Below are 14,087 nucleotides of genomic sequence, written 5' to 3'. Positions count from 1 at the left end.
TCATCCAGTCTATGGTATTTTGTTATGGCAGCCTTCGCTGTCTAAGACAATCATTAACAAAAGTCATGTCACAAACATTATTGTTGAAGTTCACATAAGGAAACCTGGAGACTGATAAATCCTTTAAATAACCTCTCTCTTATCTCTAGGTACATTAATTATAAGTCTGTTTCTTATAGGTCTATAGGTCTAATTACTTACCAGTCAAGAAAAATATCTCCTAGAATCTGAGATCTATAAATGCTTAAACAATCCTCTGCTTTTGTATCTCTACCATTTATCAAGCCTGTGACTGTTGTTCTCTGCTTTTCCCTGGAGCATTGCTTCTAGGTTTCCACTAATTGATGCCTCACTTCAGTTACCCAGAAACCAGTAGCTCAATCCCAGTCCATCACTCACTTAGGGTAAAGAAAATCTCCCAGTTTCTTCTTGCAGTTGCAGCTGTCCCCTACTTTTTTTTATTGAACTTGTTAACAATAAGAGGGGCATTGCTCTCTGAAGTAAAGATCCAGACTATTTCTTCCATCTGTTTTATTCAGCTCTATAACCAGTACAACCTTCTCCCTATGCTGTGTATTTGGTCTTATTATCAATGCAACTGCAAAAATTTAGAGGTCACGGTCTCCCTGTTATCAACATTGGGCTGTCCAGGAAAATGAGTAACATATATAAGAGAGTAGAAAAGCATAGTGTATATCACGTAGCAAATAGTTCAGCAAGGCACAATATTATAAGATAAATAAAAGAAACTACATATTTTTAGTGTCCCAATTTCCAAGAACTTAAATCAAGACAAGTGGACAATGGAAGATTTTACTCCACATCTGAGATAATTAGAACCTCTAGATTTTGAAGTGGGAACCCAATCTTTAAATGCTAGAACAACAAATATCTCTGAGAGAAAAAACTAGCCTGTGGGAAGGAGGACAGCTGCAGAATGCAATTGTAAATGTTAACTTGCAGGAGAGCAGTATTTTACTTGAGTACAAATTATAAGCAATCGTACTTAGTAAGATGATTGGCTGTTCTGATTTTTAACACCTACAGTTTGCTGGCCGTCCACAGTCTCAATTCCTAGAGTTAGTTTTTATTGTCTGTGTTATCATTCTGTTGTAGATCAATGACTTTCTTTGGTTTTTACTGTTATGTCCAAAGACTCCCTAAACATTTTACTGAAATTCTTCCTAACCTATACAGTTTGGGTCATTATCTTTACACTTGGTTCAATATTTAGTTATATTATTTTCTTACTAATAGTGAAATGTATGTTTGTGATAACATTCCTGTTGTAACATGAAGCTGCCTTACCATTATTAGGATGCAAACCTGGCAAGCCAAAGTAATGTCTTTTTTCCCCCTAAATTAAGTAAGGTCATCAGAATACATTTTTACATATAATTTTTATTGCTTGATTGAGACATTCAATTTGTTTTCTAAGAAAATATAAGGTATCACTATTCACTCAACAAAAATTTATTGAGTTGCAACTATGTGCAAGGCACAATTACTTTAGTGATTAGATTAGATTACTTTAGTGATTAGAAATACAGAAGTGAACCAAAGAAAACACATGCCTTCCTGGATTTTGCATCCTTATAGTGACAAACAATAAACAAAATGCCTGCCCACTTGTCCTATTGTGCCTCAAACACACTGACTTTCTTTTCCATCTTCCAATATCTGGCTTCATCAAAATCTTCAAGTAATTTCTCAAATAATACCCTTGGCAATTAGATCTTCCCTGTTGGCCCTATTTAAAATTCCACCCAGCTTCCACTATCCACATTGCCAATTCACTTTCCCTACTTTTTTCAAAAAGGTGTCATTGTAATCTTGCATAACAGTGTTTATGGTCTCTCCCACTTAAAATGTGAGTCCATAAGGAATTTCGTTGTTATTGTTGTTAACTGCTATAACCCCCAGTGCTTTGAATATGCCTGGCATATGATAGGTGATCACAAATATTTGGTGTATCATTAATAGACGAGGAGGCCCAAAGAGAATTGGATTCTGGCATTCTGGATCAGGAGCTTCAAAATGGTCAAAAACCTCCATCTTTTACTCCTATATTTATCTTTATTCCCATCCCTACCCCTATCTTTATTAATTGTCATGAAAATTCTCTTCCTCTGTATGCATCAAACTTCCCTCAAGAGAGTCAAGTCTAAATCTTCCTTTAGAGATTGAAATCCCACGGAAAAGACACATTCTATGCTCCTCAGTGTCAGTGTCAATTCCCTGAAAGACTCCAGGGACCCACTCCTGTGGTAAAGGAGAAAAGGGCAGTTCTGAAAGGAAAAAGCAGCTCAGAAGAGCAAAAAGAAAGAAATGCTATTACATTGAGAATCCCAGTCCTGTGGAGAAAGTTAAAATAACAGCCCAGTTGATTTTTATTATTTGCTTCTTTCCTGTAGACAATAATGTCTATGTTTGTTCTCTAAATAACAGTGGTTATTGAATAGCATTATCAAACCAGAATATGATGTACTTCTTAACTAAAGCAGTTAAAATATTTAGATAAGGGCACTCACAATGTCAGCATTAAATCTATTCAAAAGTCTTTCATAATGGAGATCAGAATGCTTGAATGAGAATTCAGAATAAGCTACTTCATATTTTGGGGAGCCAATTTTTTTAATTTTATTTTTTTTAATTTACATCCAAATTAGTGTACAGTGCAACAATGATTTCAGGAGTAGATTCCTTAATGTCCCTTAACCATTTAGCCCATCTGCCCTCCCACAACCCCTTCAGTAACCCTCTGTTTGTTCTCCATATTTATGAGTCTCTTCTGTTTTGTCTCCTTCCCTGTTTTTTATTATTTTTGTTTCCCTTCCCTTATGTTCATCTGATTTGTGTCTTACAGTCCTCATATGAGTGAAGTCATATGATATTTGTCTTTCTCTGACTGACTAATTTTGTTTAGCATAATACCCTTCACTTCCATCCATGTAGTTGCAGATGGCAAGATTTCATTCTTTTTGATAGCCAAGTGATACTCCATTGTGTGTGTGTGTGTGTGTGTGTGTGTGTGTGTGTGTATATATATATATATATATATATATATATATACACACACACACCACATCTTCTTTATCAACTCAACCATCGATGGGCATTTGGGCTCTTTACATACTTTGGCTATTGTTGATAGTGCTGCTATAAACATTGGGGTGCATGTCCCCCTTCGAAACAGCATACCTGTATCCCTTGGATAAATACCTAGTAGTGCAATTGCTGGGTCATAGGGTAGTTCTATTTTTAATTTGTTGAGGAACCTCCATACTGTTTTCCAGAGTGGCTGCAGTAGCTTGCATTCCCACCAACAATGCAAAAGAGATCCTCTTTCTCTGCATCCTTGGCAACATCTGTTGTTGCCTGAGTTGTTAATGTTAGCCATTCTGACAGGTCTGAGGTGGTATTTCATTGTGGTTTCAATTTGTATTTCCCTGATGTTGAGTGATGTAGAGCATTTTTTCATGTGTCGGTTGGCCATCTGGATGTCTTCTTTGGAGAAGTGTCTATTCATGTCTTTTGCCCATTTCTTCACTGGATTATTTGTTTTTTGGGTGTTGAGTGTGATAAGTTCTTTATAGATTTTGGATACTAGCTGTTTATCTGATATGTCATTTGCAAATATCTTCTTCCATTTCATGGGTTGCCTTTTAGTTTTGCTGATTGTTTCCTTTGCTGTGCAGAAGCTTCTTATTTAGATGAGGTCCCAGGAGTTCATTTTTGCTTTTGTTTCTCTTGCCTCTGGAGACTAAGTGTTGTTAAACATATAAAATTTTCCCAATGCATTTGCCATTTTTTCTATAGCATTACAGACCCTGCTAAGCATTTATTACGCAACATGTGAAAAATTATTTCATTTTATAAAAGTAAACAACATAAATCTTAGAGTTCACAGTTTCACACTGCTGTAGATAAATGGTAGATGCTGATGCTTAACCTGCTCCAGGGGAGCTTAAAAATTTTTGAAATACTGGTAAACACTAGTTATAGTTTAAAAACAATAAAACTCTAAAAGGTGTGTATGAATATGCACTGTGTATGTATGTGTGTATATATATACATATATTAGTATATATATATATTACTATATCATATATATGATATATATATCATATATATATCATATATATCATATGTATCATATATCATATGTATCATATATATCATATATCATATATGGTATATATCATATATATCATATATATGATATAGTAATATATATATAGGAATACATATATAAGAATGTATATATGTATATATATGTATATGTATATTCTCAAATAGTTATCATCTTCACTTGAAATTTACCTATAATTTCTGAAAGACAAGTAAAATGTGATAAATAGAATTGAAGACACAAAAGATACATGCTGATGCCTGAAAAGAAGGAATTGCTGAAAGATTAGCAGAAACAAATAGTACTTTATAAACATAATCTCAAAGAAACAGGAAGAAAATTTTACCTTCACTTGATACCTATACTTGATGTTTAATATAGGGAAGAAAGGAGTCAGTCTTTGACAGTGAAACAAAGTGGGTAAATAGGTAGGTTCTGAAAATAGATTGCAAGGTTCAAATACTACAATCAGCACTCACTGGTTCTGTGATATGGGGATGCCTCAGTATCCTTATGTGGAATCTGAGAATATTACCTGTCTCGTACTGGTGTGATCAAGATTCAGTGAGAAAATCAGTGTAATTGTTTATTTAGCTTAGACATTAATAATTAATTAATTAATTAATTAATTAATTTGAGAGAGAGAGAGAGAGCAAAAGAGAACACAAGCAGGGGAGGGGCAGAGAGAGAGGGAAAAAATCCCAAGCAGACTCCCTGCTGTTAGTACAGAGCCAGACTTGGGGCTCAATCTCAGGAACTGTGAGATCATGACTGAGCCACCCAGGTGCCTCTCAGGCATCAATAATTTAGGTTACTGTTTAAAATAAACATTCTATTTACTATTTAAGTGATTCCCAAAATTATGGATAATACTTTGAGATTATATGCCCCTTAGATTTTTTAGGACAAACTAAATTATTTTTTTTAGAATTCCACGAATGTATCAGTATTTCTTTACTCCCACTGCATTTTGTAATATAAGAAACTCTGTTAATAACTTTTCCATCCAGAAATCTGTTAGCAGTGAAAAAAAGTTGTAACTGTGACATATAACTATGCAGGCTTCTAATGTTCATTCTCAAACTGAGCTGTCCTAAAGAACTACTTGACTTAATTTAACTAATAATTTAAACGCTGGGGGCACCTGGGTGGCTCAGTTGGTTCAATGTCAGATTCGTGATTTCGGCTTTGGTGATGATCTCATGGTTCCTGAAATCGAGCCATGCATTGGGCTCTGTGCTGATAAGGCAGAGCCTGCTTGGGATTCCCTCTTATCCCCTCTCTCTCCCATTACCTCGCTATGCTCTTTCTTTCTCTATCAAAATAAATAAATACACTGGGGTGCCTGAGTAGCTCAGTAGGTTAATCATCTGACTTTGACTCAGGTCATGATCTCACAGCTTGTGAATTCGAGCCCTGCATTCGGATTCCATCTTCCTCTCTCTCTCTGCCCTCCACTGCTCGTGCTGTCTCTCTCAAAAATAAATAAACATTAAAAAAAATAATAAAAATAAATAAACTAAAATAGTAATAATTTAAATGCTAAATTAGTAACTTGTCACCTGATGTATTTCAAACATTTGGAAACAACTAAAACATGCACAAAACAGTCATAGTAGCAGTAGTATAACTAATATTTCCTGAGAAACTTAACAGGAACCCATGGGGGAGGGGAAGAAAAAAAAAAAAAAGAGGTTAGAGTGGGAGAGAGCCAAAGCATAAGAGACTCTTAAAAACTGAGAACAAACTGAGGGCTGATGGGGGGTGGTAGGGAGGGGAGGTTGAGTGATGGGTATTGAGGAGGGCATCTGTTGGGATGAGCACTGGGTGTTGTATGGAAACCAGTTTGACAATAAATTTCATATATTTAAAAATAAATAAATAAAAATAAAAAATAATAAAATAAAAATATGATAACTAAAATTGGTAATATTATTTATATTCAGTATTTTATAGCCTACCAATCTTTTGATAAATCCTTTAACTAAAATATTTGTTCCTCTATGCACTTTTCAAATTAAGGCAATAGTAATAATAGTATTCACAAATATAAAAGATAAAGTTTATTAAGTCAATTACTGAAATTCTGTTTGGTTTACAAATAATATACAGAAATGCCTACAAATTGGATCGAATATATTATTTGCTAGTTCAGGGTCCTTTTTATTTTTGGAGAATATAAAAGAAAGGGGCACATTTATAGTAGCATGCAACTTCACTAAGGAATCTATAAAATACAATTATTTCATACATATTTGTTTCTAATTCCAGAATTTGGTTCTAACGTAGGGGAGATTACACGGCCAAGTGAAAATACAAACTACTAGGAAATTTGTGACTAGCTCATCTCAGAGGATAAATGTCATGGAAAAAATGTTGTTTTCAGGTAAAGTACTGGAAGAATAGTCAATTAAAAATTCACTGGTGATATAGAAATATATAAGGATCATCATGCTCTCTTTTAAGACTTCAGAAGCACAATTTTCAAGCACTGGTTTCCTAGTTTCCAAGACAGAAGTCTCAACTTGTTTAAAAATAATCTAACCCTATTAATGAATGTTCATTTTGTATCCCTCCACCTACTGATCCAATAAGAATGCTTGTAGGTTACTATATACTGTGCCTTTGAACAGGATTGCAAATATAAAAGTCTAACAGTTTCTTCATGTGATGCAAAATTAAGGAAACATTTGGCTGATTCTTTCCCTCTAGAAGGTAGTAATATAAATAGTTTGGCAATAATTACTTCTTTTCAATGCTCTGATATCTGCAGGCTTACATCATACTCTGTGAAACATTATAACCCACAATCTTGCCTCAAAACATAAAGGTAGGAAACAAGTTATTCTCACATTACAAAAAAAGTAATGAGAATGTAAATATCTTATGCATTTCAAAAATCTCATTTTTAGATATTAGTTTTATATTTTACATTCCACTTCATTTTGCTTAAAATGAATTCTGTTGTAATTTGTGTTGGTTTCTCATTCTTATTGTTTGAAATCTTACTTAGCGAAAAGCCAGCACAAAAACCACAAATATCCATGCAAAGAATTCATGCATAATTTGAAAATGATCATCATATTTATATTCATGAATTTTTATTCAGAAAGCTGTCAAAGTGAAACCATTTAAGAAAATGGAAGACAACATATTTTTTCTTTTAGGGAACTTAATCTACATGGATGTAAAGGAAGGAATCCGAGGTAGTCATGTTTCTATTAAGTGATATTGATACATACTATCTGAAAAATTTTATTTGAATATGTTCATTTAATTTAACGGTTGTTTTTAATAGATTGGAAAATTGACATCTATCAGCTGTACCCAACCCCATATTTGTATGGGTTTGATTTTTTTCTGGGTTCATATATAGTCAATTCTTAAAATAGATTATATTATTCTCTACTATTTCTTATTATTTCACAGTTAGCCTGAGCCCCAAATTAACTCCATGTCTGGCCCTTACATAAATGAGCTGAATAAATTTAAAATAAAGTTTTCCAGCACGTACTATAGATAAGAGTTTGTGCATTAGTATTTTCTTTTACCACATATTTTAGGTGACTATTAACTTTTTAAGTCCGTTTTCACAGTGATAGGTAGGCTACATCCTCATAAGCACCAGCTTCTTCAGCCCACATCTATCTTGAATCCCTTCCTATTAGTTATAAAGAAAAAGTGTCTTGTCTTGTGCTGCCAGGCTGACTTTCTTTCCATGTTATCAAACTTCTACCCTGTGCTTTCTCTCTTCTCCAGGGCTTTCTCTCTTCATGATTGCACTTCTTACATATTTAGCCTTCTCTCTCCGTTGTCTCTTTTTTTCAGAAAAAAAACATGATTATATGTCTCCCATCTTATAAAACTCCTTAGGCTCTGGCTTTCACTTTACTTCTACATTTTTTTCTTTCCTTAGTTAACAGCTCATTCTTTTTTAATGTTTGTTTGTTTGTTTGTTTGTTTGTTTGTTTAGGGAGAGAGAGAGAGAAAGAGAGAGTATGTGTACACGAGCAGGGGAGAGGCAGAGAGAGGGGAGAAGGAGAATCTCAAGCAGGTTCCCCACTGTCTGTGTGGACCCCAGTGCAGGGCTTGATCTCACGGACTGTGAGATCATGACCTGAGCTAAAATCAGGACTCAGACCTCAACCAACTGAGCCACCCAGGTGCCCCCTAACAGTTAATCTTTAAAGAATATTTCCTAATTTCAATAAGAATGCATGTATATTATTTTGGAAAAACACCCCAGAAAGAAAGAGGAAGAAAAGCAAATACTCCTAACTCCACCAAGAATTGCTGTTCTTCACATTTACATATAACAATCACATATCACTGCCCATGTGCATAAATAACTCTTTGAACAGAAATGGGACCATGCCACACATAGTGTTTGAAACAGTTAATATATCTATAACATTAAATATTGTTTGAGAACAGCAAAAATTCTCTACTATATACAGCACAATCTGGGTTCTGTCAGCAACATTCCAGTGAAATTAATTTAGCAATGTCACTACTGTTTGTTAAATTTCCCAGTGGAAACGGTACTTTTAAGAATTCCTATCACTCACTCTCTTGAGGTTCCTCTTTGCTACTGGACTAACTCTTCTCTTCTGGATTCTCTATACCTCCCAGGCCATTCTGTAAGCTCCCTGCTTAGATAATCCCATCTACATTCACGGTTCCAGTTACCATTTTATGATTACTTCCAGAATGGTTCTCTGGTACAGCCTCCCTGGATCATCAATCATCTCACCTTGCATGTGTGTAAATGTCTAACAGATCAGGCAACTGAGATTTAGTCTAACAAAAACCAGATTTATCATCTTACTCAGAAAAATGCTTTCCTGGGAGTGTCAGGCCAAGCTGCTGGGTGCCATTTCCAACTTGGTTCCCTCCCGTGTCACTACATGGTGTCACTACATGGTGTCTGGGTTAGATTCTGTTTCATAAATATACATGGATTTATTCTCTCTTCTCATTTCTTTGTTTAGTACAGGTCAGCAACATATTGCACTGGGGTCATTGCAAAATTTATCCACGTAGTCTATTTACCTCTTGCCTTTTCACATCCACATCGACTCTAGGTACCTCTGCCATTTCCTAAAACACAAATTAAATCACTAAATTAAATCATTAAATTAAAATAAATTGTCCTGCTTATACTCTTTAAGGACTCAGCTAACCACCCCTTACAGAGCTGTGGAATCTTTATGTTTTCCTGAACTTATCTTCATTTTCATTTTGCCCCATCTCAGTCCACTTTGTTTCCTTGATGATACTGCCCTTGATTATACTCACCTACCTCATAAAACCTTACATATTCTGTTCCTTCTGCTTGGAATACCCTTCGCTTCTTATTCACCTCATGACTTTCAAGTTTTCAGGCTTCATCTGACATCTTCCCAGTCTTCACAGTAAAGTAAGTTTATTTCTTATTTCCCAATATCTACATGTCTATATATATATATATATATATATATATATATATATATATATATATCATAGATATTTATATCATTGTTATGACATCCTTAATATCTATATCATCTCTATGTATCTCTATCATCTCTATGTGTCTATCTATATATATAACAATATATTAAGATTGATTCCACGTCTCCCCTCAAACTCCATGATTTGCATGTCTTTGAGTTTTCCTTGAACACCTAATATTTTGTCATCTTCATTTTTGTATGTACCGTTCCTGGCATATAATAAAACCACTAATGGTGAGTAGTATTGACTAAGTAGTAATTCTTTGTATGTATTACGAATATATTCTTACAACATATTTGAGAGTTAAGAAGACCTATAATTTAGAAGTCTCACCCCCTACAAAGAATTTTACTTGCACAAGATTATAAATGGCTAACGTGTGGCAAATACGGATTTTGAACCCTAGCATTCCAATTTTAGACCCTCTTTCTTTACACTCAATATGGATGTGAGTAATGAACAAATGAGTGAATAAGAATGTAAGTTTTACACAAATGTAATAGGGTTTTGTTTTGTTTTCTTTTAACTGTCTCATCCAGGGCCATTTAATAAGTCCAGATTTGCTCTTTACTATGGGATTACCTACATCTCTAGCAAAGGTAGTTTTATAATTAAGTCATAAATGCCTATCTGAAATTGGAGGCCTTTGTGCAATTTTCATCTAAGAACACAAAAGAGAATTCTGTGAGGGTAGGAAGGCAATAAGGGTCTTATGTCGTATAAGCCATGACTATCTCTCGCCAGCGTATTCTGCATTTCAAGCAATCATAGAAGTGGAGCTCCTCAACGGGTCTACACAGTGTACAAATATGATCCTACTAATTCCAGCCCAAATTATTTTCTGTTTTGATGCAAACCTCTAACATCAAATTAAAAAAAAAAAAGACAAAACAAAGCAGCGATAAAGATATAAGGCACAACTGTCTGGAGGAATTATCATTTTCTCCACCTACATAAAAGCATTCTTTCTCCATATAAAGCATAGAACATTGTGCCCAGTACTAGAGCAGAGTAATCACATTTTTACACTAAAGATGTGATATGGGAAACAAATGACAGAATCTTCATAACGGAAACCTATTGGTCTTTTCCAAAATCTATGCATCATGATTTCTTAAGTAACAGAAGCAACAATATAATCTAGTATTTTAATGACAATGTCAAACTGGTAGGAACAAAATTTTAGAAAAAGCAATAAGTGTGATCTCTCTTCAGATAAAGTGTATTATCCCCTCATGATGTCTTATGCCTACCATCTACAGCTGAAAGAAATGTTTTTTTTCTAGAAGAAAAGTTTGTTATGCTCTGAGGTAGGTGATTTCCTCTTGGAAAAAGAAAGGTACAGAGAAAAGAATATGAAAAGAGAATATTTTAGATTTTAAGCAGCAATGGCCTGAGTAAGAATATCATATGGAATCTTTCTAACACAAGTGGGAAAAAATCATCCTACAGGACAGATGATAATAGGAGTATTTAGAATAGAGAACATACTCTTGCAAAATTAGTTATCAATGCCAGTTATACAGTTTAGAAAAGCAAAATATTATGCACCATTAAAGGAAAATATTAAATTAGCTGGAAAAAAAGCTGTGCCCATATGTCTCATCAGCACATTTATTTTAGTAAGCACCTACATGTTCAGTCACCAATATGCAATCAAGAAATGAATTTGGCTATGTAGGAGGCTGTGTGGGCAATAAAGAAAAATAAAACAACCAGAGAAAATTATTTACAATGTCATTAAAACAGAGGGAAATAAACTAATGCCTTGGATTCTCTTCAATTCACATTTTCACTAAAAATATATGCAATATTCTACTTTAGAGCTGGAGCCAAATAGCCTGGCCATACTGTTGATATTATCAACAATTAAGCTATAGACAAGATTGATATAAGAAATTTGGATATTCACAAAAATATGAGACTGTAATACAAGCTGGGTCAGGCAAGATTAATTTAGCAGTTTCGCATCAGCAGGATATATCAAGGACACGCAGGAAAACTACACAGTTAGGTGACATTTAATGTAAGTATTTGCCCTACTTCTTGATACCCCTCTTTTAATAAAACTGTACTGAAACTCCCTATATAAACATGTACTTCTCTTTGACTATCAACTACCCCCATATAGTTAACCTGGCTTTCGTTTCCTTCACAGCATCTCAAATTAAAAAAAATAATAATCATAATTATAATTTCCTATTTATCATTCAAGACCTATATTTAATTAATTAAGCCTGCTGGTTCTGGAAAATAAAAAAGTATGATTTTATTAAGCTAATTTATAAGAATAAAATGTGAATGACTGATGGATTACTTCCCTAAGTAACTTTCTGAGGTAGGAGATCAAAATCCTGAAAAGCACAATCAAATACATGTATATGAATATTTGTAAAATGTATGGGGCAGAGATTTTGAATTATAGCATCATTTAAATTCCCTTGCAGTAATGTTAGTTTCTTTTCTCCTCCGTCCATTGTTATGCTGTAATTACCAGAATCAATGATTTTGTGAACACATACTTAAAGCAAAATATGAAAATTAGGAATGAATCCAAGGTCGCAAAATCAGATACCTCCAAAGATCAGGAAGATGAGGTAAATAAAAAAGGGAAGCAGATTTAATAACACATGCCTCATCTAAGCAGTGGAAATTATTGCCAAATGGAAATACAGATCTTGTGTTGCAAACGTTCCAACTTTCAAGAGAAGTTGGTATTTAGATCCTTATGAGAAATGTGCTAATGTTTAAACATTGGCAACTAATTCTTTCTTTCTTTTTTAATTTTATGTGAGACAAAAAGAAAACTTCAATGAGCCCAAATTCTGGGACGGCCATTATAATGGAGTAGAAATGTATAGAGTGGTGTATTTTGCAACCCACCCTTGTTGTGTACTAGGCAAACCTCTCTGGGTCTCAGTTTTCTCGGTGGTAAAATGAAAGGCTTGTGCTAGACCAAAATGTTCCTTTCCAAACCTTTAATTCTTTTCATATTATTTGTTTTTAATGCTTATTAATCTTTGAGAGAGATATACAGACAGATAGAGTGTGAGTAGAGGAAAGGGAGAGAGAGACACACACACAGAATCCAAAGCAGGCTCCAGGCTCTGAGCTGTCAGCACAGAGCCCGATGTGGGGCTTGAATTCACCAACTGCAAGATCATGACCTGAGCTGCAGTTGGACACCTAACCGACTGAGCACCCAGGCATCCCTGTATTTTATTTCATAAATGACTCTAATATACATTTTGTTTAGTCACAGAGTATGTGGATTTTAGATCCACCACTGGATTCGAGAAATAGTATTTTATTATGTATTCATTTTTCATTCAACAACACGGACAAGGGCTGTTCTAAGCACTGGCAGATATGACTGGGAATGAAGCTTATGAGTCTCTCACCCATGTCATTTATATCTTAGTGCATGGAAAGAAATAATAAACAATTAGACAAGTAAAATACATAGGGAGGGTGTAGGATGATAATTAAAACCAAGTAAAATTCAGGATGAATGGAGAGTAGAAGGTGCTGGCAGAAGTGCTTGATGTTTTAAATTTGATGGGCAGAAGAAGTCTCATTAAGAGTATGAAATTTGAATAAAGACCTAACAGATGAGTTTACAAACCATGCACTACCTGGAGGAAGGTTGTTCTAGACAGAAAAGAAGAAAAATCCTGAAACCCTGAAACAGAAGCCTGATGGAGGCTTTGTGCTATAGCAAAATGGACAGGGTAACTAAAGTACTTTAAAGGAAAGGGAAAGTCAGAGGAGGTATAATTAGAGGGGATGCTATATAGGGTTTTGAGGACAGAGTAAAGATTTTAGCTTTTATTCTGAGTGAGTTGTTAAAATTGGAGGGACTTCAGACACTGAGTAAATTTTCTCATTTAGGTTTTAAAATTACTAGGAAGAGAGTTGAAATTAAAAAAAATTAATGTTTATTCATTTTTGAGAGACAGAGAGAGACAGAGCATGAACAGGGAAGGGGCAGAGACAAGGAGAAACAGAATCCAAAGCAGGCTCCAGTCTCTGAGCTGTCAGCGCAGAGCCTGATGCGGGGCTCGAGCTCACAGATGGCGAGATCATGACCTGAGCTAAAGTCAGACGCTCAACAGACTGAGCCCCCCCAGGTGCCCCGAAGAGTTGAAATTTTTACATGAAACTGTAGGTAGGCTTATCTATTTTTCCTTTTATTTCCATCAGTTTTTCATGCATTTTTAAGATTAATATGCTAATTGACTCAGATATAAGAATAGTCCCCCTTTGTCTCTGGTATTATCTCCTGTTTTGTAGCCTGCAGCTTTCCTATGATGATTACTTGCATAATATATCTTTTAACGTACATTTAGCATCTTTTTTAGACAGCATATGGCTGTCTTGATTTTCTTATTGTTATACAATTTTGAAATTTAATCCATCCTCATTTAATGTAATTAGTAATAAGATGTTTTTCTGTCTC

At 34.6% G+C, this 14,087-nt stretch overlaps 1 long non-coding RNA gene across 4 annotated transcripts in view; it reads right to left on the bottom strand.

The window, feature by feature from the left end:
- The window catches only part of LOC109496175, a 593,347-nt gene that overhangs the window by 29,748 nt on the left and 549,512 nt on the right, over window positions 1-14,087 (bottom strand). For 3 of the 4 annotated variants that reach the window (XR_006592547.1, XR_006592545.1, XR_006592548.1), the window contains one exon: window positions 9,185-9,232. The exons of the other annotated variant lie outside the window; for it this stretch is intronic. This is a non-coding gene — a long non-coding RNA (uncharacterized LOC109496175). The remainder of the gene's footprint in view (window positions 1-9,184; window positions 9,233-14,087) is intronic. 4 annotated transcript variants of the gene reach the window in all.

This window comes from Felis catus, chromosome F2 (genome assembly GCF_018350175.1).
Source record: "Felis catus isolate Fca126 chromosome F2, F.catus_Fca126_mat1.0, whole genome shotgun sequence".
In the NCBI taxonomy this organism is placed as follows: Eukaryota; Metazoa; Chordata; class Mammalia; order Carnivora; family Felidae; genus Felis; species Felis catus.
Note: the sequence above shows the minus strand (reverse complement) of the source record. Positions and strands in the feature narration are given on the sequence as shown.